The sequence below is a fragment of the Myotis daubentonii genome, chromosome 2, assembly GCF_963259705.1.
Source record: "Myotis daubentonii chromosome 2, mMyoDau2.1, whole genome shotgun sequence".
NCBI lineage: Eukaryota > Metazoa > Chordata > Mammalia > Chiroptera > Vespertilionidae > Myotis > Myotis daubentonii.
Window position 1 is genome coordinate 176,186,586 of NC_081841.1, and position 16,362 is coordinate 176,202,947.

A 16,362-nucleotide genomic window follows, 5' to 3' on the forward strand; every position below is an offset into this window, starting at 1 on the left:
AGATAATTTGTAAAATTCTTAGTTGTAATTTTTTTGAAATATTTCCAGTGTTGTCATCAAAATGGTTGGTGCTTCAGTGATGATTACCCTGGGAGCTAAAGTCATATTAAGATACTGAATATGCCAAAACCTATGAAAAGAAAAAGAAAACTGTTAAGCTTTACTACATGCCTGGGGTTTTCACATATGTTACATCATTTAATCCTACCAACAAGCCTATAGGATGCTATGCCTATAGAAATTGTACCTTAGAAAAATGAGAGACATTTCTAAGCTCAACAAGTCAGTTAAATGCCGCCAGTCAGGATTTAAACCTATGCTTAAATAGCACCAAAATCTACATGCTTTCCTCAACACAACTCCTCCTATACATTAACTTTGCCTTGAAAATGTAAAACAATTAAGAGATATTTTCTACACATCATTTTATGACAAAGGAGAATGTCAATGGTGCATAGATTTCTCTTAAACTCCATGTTCCTTGACAGCAACATTTAAGTCATTTTTTGCATCAATGGGCCAATGATGGTATCTTAATAATTGACTATTTTCAATAAATGCTGGTCGAATAAATGAATTAATTGCCTGTTAAGTGATAAATGAATGACTAAAAAAATGTATCTAAATGTGAGTGAGTTCTTCAGACTTATTTTATATTTGTCCCTGAAGAATACAATTTAATTCTTTGTTACTACTGATGAATTTTTTCTTCTAAATCTTTATCTCATTCCAGGAAATCCTCCTTTCTAATAATAGACAAACATGGTAATTAACCGTACCCCCGACACGCTTCCCATTGGCTAATCAGGGCAATATGCAAATTAACTTCCAACCAAGATGGCAACCAGCAGCCAGGCAGCTGAAGCGAACAGGAGGCTTGATTGCTCTAGTGACGGAGGAAGCCAAGGTTCCCCACCTGCTGCTGCTGGGCTCTGAGCTTGCACTCTAAGCAACTATGTTGCAATTATAGAACCTAAACAAACCCCATGCTTCAGCCAGCTGGCCAAGCTGGAGTTGCAACAGTGTTTCAATTATAGAACCCAAACAAACCAAATACCTGCTTTCAGCAGCTGAGGTCTCAGAGCTGGAGCCAAGCCTCAGAGCTAATGCTGGCTCTCAGTTCCAGTGACAGCCATAGAAGGTAAATAAATCCAGAATTAAAAAAAAAAAAAAAAAAAGGAGAGGTTGGGAGCTTCAGTCACCCTCCAGCCTGAAAACGACCCTCAGCCCCTCACCCAGACTGGCCAGGCACCCCAGTGGGGACCCACAACCTGAAGAAGGTGTGACCAGCTGCAAACAGCCATCATCCCCTCATCCAGGCTGTTCAGGCACCCAAGTGGGACCCCCACCCTGATCCAGGACACCCTTCAGGGCAAACCAGCCGGCCCCCATCCGTGTACCAGGCCTCTATCCTATATAGTAAAAGGGTAATATGCCTCACTGCCCATGTCAAGTGGAGCCGCGAGGCCTCCCAGCACCGGGATCAGCAGATCAGTGAGGCCTCCTAGCACTGGGATCAGCTGAGCAGTGAGGCCTCACTGCCCCATTGTCAAGCGGAGCCACAAGGCCTCCCAGCACTGGAATCAACAGAGCTACGAGGCCTCCTGGCACCTGGAGCAGCTTGACAGGGGGCAGTGCCCAAACCCCTGATCACCCTGCGGCTCTGTGCGTGACAGTGGGCGGGGCCACAACCTCCCTATCTACCCTGTTCTGTTCATGACAGGGGAAGGCGCCCCAACCCCCTGATCAGCCCTGCTCTGTGCCTGATAGTGGGGAGCTCCCAAACCCCCTGATCGGCCCTGCTCTGTGTGTGACAGGGTGCGGCACCCCAACCCCCCCGTGGGCCCTGCCCTGAGTGTGACAGGGGGGAGTTCCCCAACCCCCTGATCGGCCCTGCTCTGTGTGTGACAGGGGGTGGTGCCCTAACTCCCCTATTGGCCCTACTCTGTGCATGACAGGGGGGGAGCTCCCAAACCTCTGATTGGCCCTGCTCTGTGTGTGACAGGGTATGAAGCCCCAAACCCCCTGACGGGCCCTGCTCTGTGAGTGACAGGGGGCAGTGCCCCAACCTCCTGATTGGCCCTGCAATGTGTGTGACAGAGGAAGGTGCCCCAACCCCCTGATCGGCCCTGCTCTGTGTGTGACAGGGTGCAGCGCCCCCCAACCCCCCATGGGCCCTGCTCTGTGCGTGACAGGGGGTGACACCGCAACTTCCCCATCGACCTTGCCTTGAGTGTGACAGGGGGCGGCGGCCCAACCCCCCAATCGGCTCTATCCTGAGCGTGACTGGGGGTAGCATCGCAACCTCCCAATCCGCCCTGCTCTGTGCATGACAGGGGGCAGCGCCCCAACTCCCCTATCGGCCTTGCTCTGAGCCTGACCAGGGGCTGCACCTAGGGATTGGGCCTGCCCTCTGCCACCCGGGAGCGGGCCTAAGCCAGTAGGTCATTATCTCCTGAGGGGTCCCAGACTGTGAGAGGGCACAAGTGGGGCTGAGGGACAAATTTTTGTGCACGGGGCCTCTAGTATATAATAAAAGGCTAATATGCAAATCGACCAAACAGCAGAATTACCAATCACTATGACGTGCACTGACCACCAGGGGGCAGACGCTTAATGCAGGATCTATCCCCTGGTGGTCAATGCGCTCCCACAGGGGCGAGGGCCACTCAGCGAGAAGCCGGGCTCATGGCTGGTGAGTGCAGTGGTGGTGGCGGGAGCCTCTCCCACCTCCACGGCAGCACTGAGGATGTCCAACTGATGGCTTAGGCCCGCACCCTGCAGGAAGCGGGCCTAAGCCATTAGTTGGACATCCCCCAAGGACTCATGGACTGTGAGAGGACACAGGCCGGGCTGAGGGACACACACACACCCCCCACCGAGCGGGCCTCTGTACATTCAAATATTAAAAAGCATAATTTAAATGTGATAGAATATGAATATCCAAATTTGATAAACCACAAGTCACAGCTGTAATTAAAAAAAATAAAATAAAAATAAATACCTTCAGTTAGCTGTGTGAGTGCAGATTCAAATGATCTATAACTATCTATATATATAAAAGCCTAAGCGACCAGATGACCAGCTGGTAGCTATGACACACACTGACCACCAGGGGGCAGATGCTCAATGCAGGAGCTGCTCCCTGGTGGTCAGTGCACTTCCACAGCAGGAGCGCCGCTCAGCTAACAGACGGGTGCCAGATGCTGGGCTCCTGGCTGGCGAGAGCACAGCTGCAGCAGTATAAGCCTCTCCTGCAGACACTCCCCCTGAGCAGGGAGCAGCGCAGCACCCAAACCTGGGCTTGGGCTCCTCTCTGGCCACCTGCTGCTTCGTGCACTACTTCGTGCTGTGCGGGATCAACACTGACAGTGGGCTGGAACCCGTCGAGCTGGCGGGTAAGGCCAGGCTGTGGCAGCACCGAGGTCCACTGACCCCCACAGGCCAGGCTGAGGGCCCTACCCAGTGCACGAATCCATGCACCAGGCCTCTAGTAGCATATAATTTGCTATCACCCAGGAAGTATTACTTTCGTAGGAAATCTTCAGTAACCAAACATTTAATCCAAATTAATATCTCTACATTAATTATTGAAACTAACAAATCAGAATCCATAATTTGCTATAAGCATTAAAAAGTTCAATTTTTCTATCTCAATATCTCTTTCATCATTCCTATCTTGAATGAGAAAATTTCTTTATTTTGAGTCAACTTAAAAGAGAGAGTGCCAAGCCCAGTTTTATAATTCTGGAGGTTATCACTATCCTTATAAAAGAGTTATAATAGCATGTAAACAAAATTAATTTTAATACACTTTCATAAAAATATTTCCAAATATCAGTTTTTAATTCATTTTAATATTGTTACAAACAAACAAAAAAGGAAACTTTATAAAAAAAAGGTGTTGCCACTGAACAAATTTTCCCACATAGCAGAGTTCTCCACATATTAAATCCGTTTTACAAAATACACTCCTCATTTTCTACTGTATTTACCTGACTCAAAGTTCTAATTATCCTCACGGCATTGCTCCTATCCAAGTGAAAACTATATTATAGCTTTGCCCCAGATTTCTGGTGGATATTAAGGAACTAAACAGGCATTAGGTAAAATATGGAAAATATGGCATATTAAACACATATTTACCACACATACACATGAGCAAGGAGATGTGTTTAAAGACATAACCATAAAAGGACAAAGGAAATCGGAAAACAAGTGACACAGCCACACAATTTTGCACACTGGAAAACAGAAGAACAAGCGATAATGAATCAGCAGACCCAGATACGTTGAAACTCAAGCAAGCAGTAAAAAGAGCCAAGAAACAACCTAATTTGCAATGCACACAGAATACAGATATAACAAAATTATGCTACAGCAGAGTAGGAAGAATGGAGGATGGGAAGTGTGTGTCTGGTTGAGCTGAATCATCTCTCATAGTAGGTCAACTCCTAATGCTTAAAACTGAAAAAGCAAAGAATAGATATAAAAGCCTATTATTTAAAGAGATGAAGATAATGGTAAAGCTAACTGGCTTTTAACTAGTTGAAAAAACGTTCCTCCTCTGAGGAGCATGAAAGTTGAGGTGATGTTTTTTATACGAAGATGCACAGAATGTGTATAAATATGTGCATCTGTATCTCTGATTAAAAACAAAGACTAAACTCAAAAAAAGAAACAAATAATGATAATTTTTGTTGTGATGACAAATTATTCTAAAGCTCACATACACATGTAGTTCTCTAAAGAGCTTTATTTTTTCATATCACATTTATCAAAACACTGCAATAGACTGAACACTCTCATGGGAAGACAGCTAAATATTCCTTTTCCTACTAACAATACATGACCTTGTCGTAGTGACTTAACCACTTAGGACCATTTTCTACCTACCTAGAAACATTATAGTTATTAGTTGATGCCTTAAAACACCTAAAACAAATTTTATCACATAATAACATTGATTGTGTATATTTACTCCTTTGATTTTGTTAAAGAATATGTTTCATTTACATTAAAAATTACTGGTCTTTTCCTTCCCTCTGTTCCTCTCCAGTCCCTTTGCCTAGCCTTCACTATTCACACGCTGTCCCTGGTTGTTGCACCTACCAAATGAGGCAAGGTGAGATGGGAGCCCACCAGTATCAGTATTGAACTGGAAAATGATATTGGAACACAGTGTATCAAAAAATTCACCTAGAAACACTGCTAGAAGGAATATGGTATAGTAGTTAGAAGGAATATAGTAGTTAAGAATTCAGACTCTAAGGGTCAATTGTATTGGCTCAAATCTCAGCTCTACCACTGACTAGCATTTTGATCTGACAACTTACTGAACTGTCTCTCTGTGTTTCTATTTTTAAATATTTAAGTTGGGGTGCATAATAGTACCTCCTAAATTTGCTGTGAACATAAACTAATTGGAAGTATTGAAGTTTTAAGAATAATGTCTGGAGCATAGCATAGATGCTAACTTTATTATTACTGACCTCAGTGAGTGAACATGTAGTCACCATATGGTTGGGAACAAAGGAGAAGAGCTAGTTTTATGGGAAAGTACAAACTCCATTAAAATAGTATTTCTCTTTACTAACAAAGCTCTTTATTGTGGGAAGAGATGTATTGCTGGTACAGGAAAGTGACTGTTTTCTAGCCTTATGGTATTACAATCCTGGTTCCTTATTTGAAAATGTTTGGCTTTTGTTTTATTCATATTCTAAAGACACTAGAGTTTCTACACCTCCATGGGCTGCTCAGTAAACATGGGTTTACAATGATAGCAAAACGACCCATTAGACCCCAGTTTTGGAATATTTGAAATTGCTTTTTCTTCTTGCTGCTTGTTAATTTTCAACATTTAATTGCACAGCTTAAAAATAATGTGCATCTTGGAAAGAAAATATTTACAAAGGGCAGGTAAGAGAAGGCACAGAAGACTTGATCTTGTACAAATTCGGCATGCCAGACGGCATAACTCAGAGGACATTAATGGAGGTGGCCAGTATGCCTACAGTATCACTTATGAATTCCTGTTTGAAAATTGTAATAGCCTCCTAAAAGGTCTATTACTTCCAATCACTCATATACACCTGCCCACAGAATCCTTTCAGGTGCAATTATAGTCATTAAATTTCCCTGTCCAAACAGCTTCAATGTCTCCCCACCTGCTCTAGAAAATGAATTGAACCTGCTTGATCCAAAGCACAGCAGTCTGACCCACAGTTTCTATGAGCATGGCTTTGCCAGATATGACCAAAACAGAATATTTGACTTTTCCCAAATATGCTCTCCACTTGTCACCCCAATGCCTGAATTTAAGTTTTATTCCACAGTTTCCCTACACCATGCCTCCCCCGGTTTTCCAAGTTACACTAAGTCTTTACTAAATCAAAGAGCACTTCTTTATGAGGCCTGGCTTGTTTTCCCAAAACACATGCAATTTTTCCTTTCGGCACTCTCACAATATTTTGTGTCTATATTTTAATGCTTGTTATATTGTCACACTTTATCTGCTTTTATCTGCTTCTAGATGGTAGCTTCCCAGAGGACAAACTCTCATCTTGTAATTGTTTTTTTAAAAATCATACATATAATTTGCTAAAGTACTTTGAATATAAACAATGTGTGTACTTACTGAGTTAAACTGAATAATATTGATCACTGACACAGTTAGTTTTGCCCTCTTGCAAGTAGTCAGAGATTAATTCTCAGAGCTGCAAACCTGTTCCCCATTTTATGATATAACCATGAATGATTTTCTAATACCAAATGCTTAAAAACCTAACAATGGTTAAGTTTATCATAGAAAACAGTTAGTCAACCATTCATTAATATGCCCAAATAATTATATTTTTATGTTTAAGTTATTGAACTAATACAGTGACTGGGTGATCAAATTAGAACCATGTGAATCAGAGATCTTAACCTGCTGTTGCTTTTTCCTTTGTTGCTGTAACAAATTACCACAAACGTGGTGACGAAATAAAACAACTCAAATGTTTTATCTTACCACTCTGAAGTCAGCAGTCTGAAACAGGTTTCACCCGGTTAAAATCTAGATGTCCACATGGCTGCATTTGGGGGGTGTGAGGGGGTTCTGGAGAGAATCCATGTTCTTGCCTTTTCTAGCTTTAGAGGCTGCCTGCAATTCCTTGGCTCTTCGGCTCTATTTCTTCATCTTCAAAACCAGCAACGTTGAGCTGAGTCATCTTCATGCTGCCATTTCTACTGCATAGTTCTCACTCACCTGCCTTCCTCTTCTACTTATAAGGCCCCTCGTAATTACATGGACCTGGCTCAACTGACCCAGAATAATCTCCCCATATCAAAGCCACCTGGTTCGCAATCTTACTGACATCTGCAGTTTCATTCCTCTTTGCCACCTAGCCTGGTATATACCCAGATGCTGGGGTTTGGGACGTGGGTGTCTTTTGTGAGCCAGGATTCTGCCTACCACAGGTGGTTTCAAGCTTTACTGATGATTTGAAGAATACAAGCAATTAAGAGGCACATTTGATTCTATACTACGCATGGACGAAAGCAATCAGAGAGATTTGAATAGAAAAAATAATCAAGTTGAAACCAGCAAAGCTAAAACTGAACACTTGGGAGCTGTGATTCACAAAAACAACTTACTGTTGAGGATCCCTATGAAGGGAACGACTCTGACTTTGAGACGATCTACCGCAGCGTGTGAGGGGCTGCAGAGCCTTCCTGCAGAACGTCAGCGGGCTACCCCAGTCTCCCTGCAGCCGGGCCAGCGCCCGCACCTCCAGGGTTCTCAATCAAGGGTTAGAGTGGAATAACGTTCCACAGCTCAAGGCCAGCGCTGTTTCCTCAGTTGACCTGCTGTTTCTTCTTTCTAAAAAAAATTGTTGTAGATGGAAATCAGTTGTTGTGTTTGGCAAAAGAATAAACAAAATCTTTGATTCAGAGAGTTTATGGGGCACATGAAAGTGTTCTTAGACTCGCGGAACTTCCCACTTTGCTTCAGTTACAAACAAATCTGTGGAAAACCCAAACAGAACATAATTAAGTAAAACATCACTCTAAGGCGCAGGTCACCATGGGAGACTTGTAAACAGGCTGCTCTACCTCTTCCTTAAGTGTGTGTGGAGGGCCTGCGGACAGGCGCCCGCTATCCCCTGCCTGCCTCTTCCCACCAGGGCCTTCTGTTGAGTAACAGTAGCCCATCCATAGGCGCTCACAGCCTGGAAGTGTTAATTCAGACACACTAGTTAGTGTGCACTTGTATATTTAAATGATATGAAACAGAAAGATTTATGGAGTAAATCTCTGGCACATTTAATACTTGCTAGTTTGTTTCATAAGGAAATCAGCTTATTTGTTCCTCTTTGAGCCACTTTGCCTTTAGAAACTCACTTACATCCAGAAAGAACATTTGTACGCTGATTATGGTCAGTTTGAGGAACATGTCTGTTTTTACATGCATATATAGCCCGAATGTCAAATATAATTAGCTTAGGTGGAAAAAATAATTTCAAAAGTTGGAAACAGTTCATTGATGGTGGAATGCTTAAAATTTGATATGGTAATAAGTACTGTTTCATCAGTGCTTAATTTGTAGGCAAATATAGGTAATTTCTGTGTGCTTTGAGATAACTAATCTAAAATCCAGATGGCTATCTGTCAGAAAAAAAATTATCTTATAAATAAACTGGGAAAATGATAAAAATACAACTCAGTTGTTAAAAAAAAAAATCCCAGCTGGTGTTGTTCATGCCCAGGTTGTGGGGTTTGGTTCTCAGTGGGGGGCATGCGGGAGGCAGCCAATCAATGATTCTCTCTCATCATTGATGTTTCTATATCTCTCTCCATCTCCCCTCCTCTCTGAAATCAATAAAAATATATATTTTTAAAAAAACAGTCACAGGTGGAGTCACAGGTGAAGCAGAGAGAGCTGTGTGCCATCTCTGTGGCCCTTCAAGCCTTTCCCATTCTAAATATGCATTTTCGCTTCATCCAAAGTAAAAGCGTTTGTCTCTAAGTAAATTATACAAGTTATTTTCTCAGCAAGCAAGAAGCATTTATATTTTTAATCATCTCAATTTTGTACTCAGATCAGTTACTGACTTACATGATATTCACTAGGTAACCTTGATTCATAAATCCAGAAATTATATTTTCTTATTATAAGTAATTCTAAAACAGGGCTATCCTGTCGAAACATTCTACTGGAAAGTACCTTTTTCCAAGCCAATATCATTAGTCTATTTACCATTAAGCTTATCGTTAGCAGCATATTTACAAGTAAATTAGACCAAATATGTGGATTCTTTCCTTGGGAACATCCCTTGGTAATAGTAGGAAAATGAATCACAAGCCTGCTATTTGAATTACTACTTTCTCCACAGTAATTATGCCAGGTGCTGATGCTAGAAAGAATACAATCAAACAAAGACTGAGGCTCTGTTTGTGAGGAATTCACAGTATTAGTGGAAGTGGTGAAGAAACTACATAATCAGAGTAAATCCAGCGGTTCTCAACCTGTGGGTCGCGACCCCTTTGGCAGTCAAACAACCCTTTCACAGGGGTCGCCTAAGACCATCCTTGATATCAGATATTTACATTATGATTCATAACAGTAGCAACATTACAGTTATGACGTAGCAACGAAAATAATTTTATGGTTGGGTCACAACATGAGGAACTATATTTAAAGGGCCAGAAGGTTGAGAACCACTGCGCTATGCTTTGCTAGGACTCAGTGGTGAAAAAAATGAGGGGCCACTAAAAGCTAGTTAGATAGGATTTAGTTAGATAGGGTTAGGAGGTGGCCTGTATGTAGATGGGAAAATGCACTCAGAAATTCACTACCAAAATACAGGAAAAATCTGGTAAGTGTCCTAGAGAAAGCAGAGAACATAGAAATGAAGAAAAAGAGGAAATATTAAAGATTATTGAGACTTGGCCATGTAATTCAGTTGGTTAGAGCATTGTCCCAATACATCAAGGTTGTGGGTAAGATACCCAGTCAGCGAACATATAAGAATCAGCCAATGAATCTATGTATATAAAAAGCTAATATGCAAAGTGTCCCCTCAGGAGTTTGACTGGGAGACCAGAAGTTTGGTTGCTCTCTATGATGTACGCTGATCACCAGCAAGCGGCATGGAAAGAAGGAAGGCCCCAGCTGGCAGCTAGAAGAAAGGCCCCAGCCGACAGCTGGAAGGCCCTGATCGGCCCTGATCACTGGACAGGCCTAGGGACCCTACCCGTGCACAAATTTCATGCATTGGGCCTCTAGCACATAAATAAGGAGAACAACAAGTCTCTCTCTCTCTCTCTCTCTCTCTCTCTCTCTCAAAATCAATCAATAAAAATGATTAATAAAATATAATCTGTCATACTTGGTGAAGGGTGAATATGCAAAAGATTCTGCACTGGGGAAGAAAGAGAAAACACATAAAAAGGAATTAACAGAAAAGAAGACAGACCATGTTATCTGGGGTGATAGAAGCCACAAGTGTGTCATGTGCAGAAAGGTATGAAAACATAGAAAAAGAAGAGCAAACATAATTGAGGGAGCTAGAAAAGGTGCAGCTTTGTGAGGATGTTACCTAGGTTGAGTCTCAAAGCACATGTAAGAGCATACCAGTACGAAAGAAAGGGGAAACAAGTGCAAAGTCATAGGGAGTCTAATACTTTTTGAAAACCACATTTCATTTACTTCCAACAAATGACTATTTATATTGACCATATAGTTTATTAATTTCTCAAATTCAAATGACTTAACACTCAGGATTGAATATTTTATGATCATGGAAGACATTCTAAAGATGCATTAGCTTGTGAAGAATCTTCTAATAGAAACTTTAAAATTTGTTTGAAAATGCCTCTGATTTTTATTGCATAGTTGTAAGCGCTTGATTAATGTTAGCTATTTTTATTTATTTATAATTATGAATTATTAATAGTGTTGGGACACTATTATTATTTGGAAAGATAATCACTCATTTAGATGGAAAATTGTATGTTAAAAATCAGTCACATGGCTAGGCCCATGACAGATTGCTTCAGCAATTCTTTCCACCATTAGCAACTAGAAAATGGGACAAAATATGTAAAATACAGTTGCTTTTGGAGACAGTAATTCCTGAGAGAAGGGAAACAAAGCGAGCCCTGTGATTGCTACCGTTTACTGCCTAGAGCAGTGGTTCTCAACCTTGGCTGCACATTAGAATCACCTGGGAATCTTTTTAAAATCCTGACTTCTGAGCCTCATCCTCAGGAAATTCTGTTTCTTTGTTACTAATGTTGTGGCCCCACCCCATAACAAAGAAACAGAATTTCCGGAGGATGAGGCCCAGAAATCAGGATTTTAAAAAGATTCCCAGGCGATTCTAATGTGCAGTCAAGGCTGAGAACCACTGGCCTAGAGACTGTTTGTGGCTTCATTAACAGAGGGGCAATATAAACAGAGGTTGGCAGACTCACTGATGTGAGCAAGCCTGGAGGTTGGAGAGGCTGAGGTGACTAAAGTTTGTGTGGCAGAGTTTAGAAGAGGAGATAGAGTTTTCCAGAAATCTGTGCAGGGCTCTCCTTGAGTTTTTGGCTGAGGACTTACCAATGCATGACAAGAAGAAACTACCTAAGGCCAAGAAAGACTGACTGGAAAGCAGTATATCAAACAATCCTCATACCTCTCCCCATTGTGTTCTACACTAGTAAAGTGGAGATCTTTTGTAATGCATGGGGTATTGGATAGGATACTCGAAAGAGTCATGCCTCAGGAGTTAGGCTAATTTAGTCCCATACAAAATGCTTTTCTGAATGCCATAAGAAAGTTTAAAAAGGTACAACTGATTGACATATTACTTAATTGGATGCAAGAACAAAATTCAATACTCTTATAAGGAACACAACAAAATCCAGCATCCAATCATGTAAAAGGCCTAATTTTTAGCATCCAAAAATGATCATGCATGCAAAAAAAAAGTATTACCCATAACCAGGAGAAAAAAAATAAAGAAAACAGATTCATAGAAAGGTGACAAAATGAAAACACACAACTGGAAAGTGAAATTCTGAACTCCAAGTCATGGCTAAAAGTGGGATAGACTCCAAGACATTATACCATTGAAAGCAATCTTCCAGCCACACAGATCCAACAATAAAAGTTGAAAACCTTGATTCAGCAGATAATCTTTGACCATTCAGGGGCTTACCACTAAATGCTGCTAACTAGGTGAATCTCTAGGAGCCAGATTTAAAATAAAAATTAAGAAAAACATTGATCAGTGGCATAATATATCCATCTACAACAGCACAGCAAAATACAGGAAGCCCACACTGGCAGAATTTAAAGAGAAATAATAAAAAATTTTAAAATAATAGTTGAAGATTGATTAAAGATTGTCCATTTTATCTAAGTTATCAAATTTGTTGGTATATAGCTCCTCTCAACAAATAATATACTGATCCCTTTCTTTTTTCACGATATAAAATTTTTAGAATTTAAGAATAAGTAAAAACCATTCGATTTACCCTCCTAGAAAGCAATAGAAAACATAACAATTAGAATTCTCAAATTCAATGTGGACTCTAATATTTTCCTTAGTGAATGTTTTAACATATTCTTATTTTTCTTGTACTTGTTCTTTATAAAAGTATATTGAAAGCCCCTTCATAAACAAATTAGTCTCTTGAAGCATTATTCATTTTTCAACTCACTTCATTTTTATAAGTATCATCTCCATGTGGGTAAATACGCACACACACAGACACACAGCACATTCACACACAATTAAAAGTCCAAATTTATCTTCAGGAGGAAAATTCATCGTTAACCTTTGCTTGTGAAGCTAGAATAATCACCTGGAATCTTAAAACCATTTCAAAACAGAGTTGTTAAGGTTTCAAGAAAAATCTCAGCTTAATAACCTGTTAAGATAAATTGTGTTTCTGTGTTAATTAACAATCCAATGAATAACCTATAATCTTTTCTCCAGTGAAACACTTATTTTTCTACCTAGTCAAAAGAATGCAAGAAACAACATTTTACTTTTGTAGGTAATTAATTGCTCTCAGGATGTGGTAGCCCCATATTTTTAATGTTTGTGTTCAAGGATAGCTGATAATTGGTGTGGGAATATTCCAAGTAGATGGTATCTAAGCAGATCATTAGGTAGGTGAAATAGATATTGTATGTGATTTAAATTTTATGTTCTTTATGTATAAATATATCTACACTCTAAAGTTTTCACTATATTTTAAATATAGCTCCTTCTTCTCACTTACCATTGCTTTCTTTTAATGATTGAAATCACCTTTTAAATGTGTTCCTTAGACAAAATAAAACTGGTGATTATTAGTTACTAAATCTAAATAAAAATTAGTTCATAAGATTAGCACCCACAAAAGAAATATACAGTGTATAAGATAATCTATAGAATGAAGGAGATAGTGGGTAATTAACTCATGACCCAAAGTTTTTGCAAGTTGTTTTCTTTCTCAAGTATCCTGTTCAGTCTATTTCTCAGTAATGGCTTTTTTTTTTTTATCAATATTTATCCCCAAGGTCTTTTCAAAGCCTCCCTTCTCCAGCTTAAAAAGTCCACAGCATTTGGAACTGTTAGTCAACTCTTCTTTTACAAAACTATCTCCTCTTACTGTACTCATTATTTCTCTTTTCCTTTGTTAGTTTCTGGCCATTTATTTTTTCCTCCTTTCCTGATTGCTCCAAATTCTTTTGTTTCTGAAAAGTAGGCATTGCTCAGTATTGTCCACAGCTTTCTCCCCCTCTTTCAGTCTTCTATCTTGTATAGACTGACCATTTCAACATTGTGACTATTATATAATGTGAATGACAATAAAATTTATAGTTTCCAAAATAACTGTTCTTTCCAATTATATTAACATATTTCCAACCTCCCCATGAGACTTTAATATCTACCTCCAAGTACCACAGGTACCTCACATTCTTCATGTACAAAAATGAATTCATAATTTACCCTCCTTAGGCCAGTCTCTAATACTGGGCCAGTCTCTGATACTGAATTTTTTTCAATAATACCATAATTCTTACTAATATCCATATTCATCATCACATCCTTTTCTTGCTTTCTTCCTCATAACCTGTCACTAAGTTCACAGATATTTTCTTGACATTGAGGCCCTATCAACCCTCTCTCTTTCTATTTCTAGGACTTCATTCCTCTTTTAAGTTCTTACCTGAGTTATTATATTAACTTTTTGGTATATTTTTCCACATTCAGCTATCTCCACATTAATTTTTTTAAAAAAAGCACATGGACACAAGATTAAATCTCTACTTGTGATACCTTATCAAAAAACTAAACTGATGAAAAAAATAGAACCAGAGGTATGGATACATAGAACAGACTGACAGCTGTCACAGGGGTGGGAACTGGAGGGGACTGAATGAAAAAAAAGGTGAAGAGAATAGCCAAAAAATATGTATGCATAACCCATAGACACAGACAACAGTGATGGTCAAAGAGAAAGGGGGCAGGGGCTGAGGGGGCACAAGGGAGAAAATAGGGACACCTGTAATAGTGTCAACAATAAAAATAAAGTTTAAAAATTAAAATAAAGTAATTGAGTGTCTTGTTTTCTTTAAAAAAATGAATGACCTCTTTTTAAAGAAGAGAGTGCTTACTTTCTTATCGAACATTTGGGGGTATTCAGGTGGGTTCTAATCCATGTTTTCTAGCCGTCTTCACTCTACTCACCTACCTTTATAACTGACATGGATTACTCAAAGTCTTTGCAATTATGTCTTACTTGACAGTCCTCCCTGCCATTAAACATATGGATTTTCTATCCAGAATAACTCTCCCCTTTTCCTCTAGTTGAAATCCTACCCATATCTGAGGGTGCAATTCAAATGGGCCTTTTTCATGGAACTTTCTTGATTCCCTAATCAAAAAGGCTCTCTCTCAATTCAGGCAACACATTTTTCATAGACATTTACATCAATTCCTAGAGCCATAGAGTACTTATATGCTTTAACTTCACTACTAACTTACAAGCTTTTGAAGGTGGATACTGCATCTTATTTTTGAATTTTGGTTACAGTATAGATGGTCAATAAATGAACTGTTTAAGTAAAGCATTAGGGAAAGGAGAGGTCAAAAAGACCTGTGAAAATATGTGATCAATACAAAGGATAAAAGAGATATTGGTATAATAGTAGATCATATTATCTGTCTAATATATTACCTGCACTCCTCTATGCACTAGTAAACACATTTTAACCCAATCTGAAGTGTCTGAGTATCGTAGACTGGATCCTGTCTTATCTTTTTTGTGGGCCTGATATTTTATTAGTCTATGAAATGCCAGCAATGCTATTTGGTAAATAAAAGAAAAAAAAATACATACATGGCATTAGGTTCTCCCTTCCTCTCAAAATTGTCCACAGATAATTTCCATTAAGTGCACTTTGTGTACAATTTCCAAACACAGAAAGTGAATTTGAGAGTAAGTCCTAAATGAGCCAACCAGAATAATTCACTCACTCTACAATAAGAATTCCCAGATTGCTCCTTACTCCAGTTTCACTCATAGAAACGATGATAGAAAAAAAGGTGCAGGAGCCGGACTGAGTCCATAGAATGGGAAATGGATGGTGCCTTGTGGGAAGCAACAGAGCAAGTTAGTTAAACTTATATACTCACTCTGAAGTTGGACTGCTAGGTTTTGAATCTATAATTTAATATTACCCAGCTTTATGACTATGGTTAACACATTGCATACCTCATAGAAATCTCTAAGACATACACCAGGGACCGCACATTTTTGGGCAAACTGCACGTTATTTAAATCATCATAATGCACTTTAGGTGTTGTTTTTCAATAATTATAACATTTTTATTTTCAAAAACAATGAAACAATTAAACAATTAAAGTTCATAATACTTTTTTAACGTATGGTACTGCATAAAACATTTTCCTCTATGAAGAGGGACTAAACAAAATTTACATAAGTATATAGATTTGCTCCTTTTTCCATGGGTGTGAAAAATGAGAACACTCATGAGCAGTCCTTAACAGATGGCGTGCGAAACACGAGAAAACTCCTGAGCAGTACGCAATGTGTTACGTTACTTAATCTTTTCAAGCCTCAATTCTGTAGAATGGGGTAATAATATATAACTCATAGAGTTGATGAGAAAACAAAATGTGCTAACAGTTATTAAGGTTTTGGTATACTACCTGACATATAGTATGAGTTAAAATTTTTTACCTATTAATTTTTCTATTTTGTTTCCTTTTGTTATAATTGTCTATGTTTACTCCTTATAATTGCCAAAATAAGCTATATTGTACATTTAAAAATATCTATACTAATAATAGAGGGATATGCAAATTGTC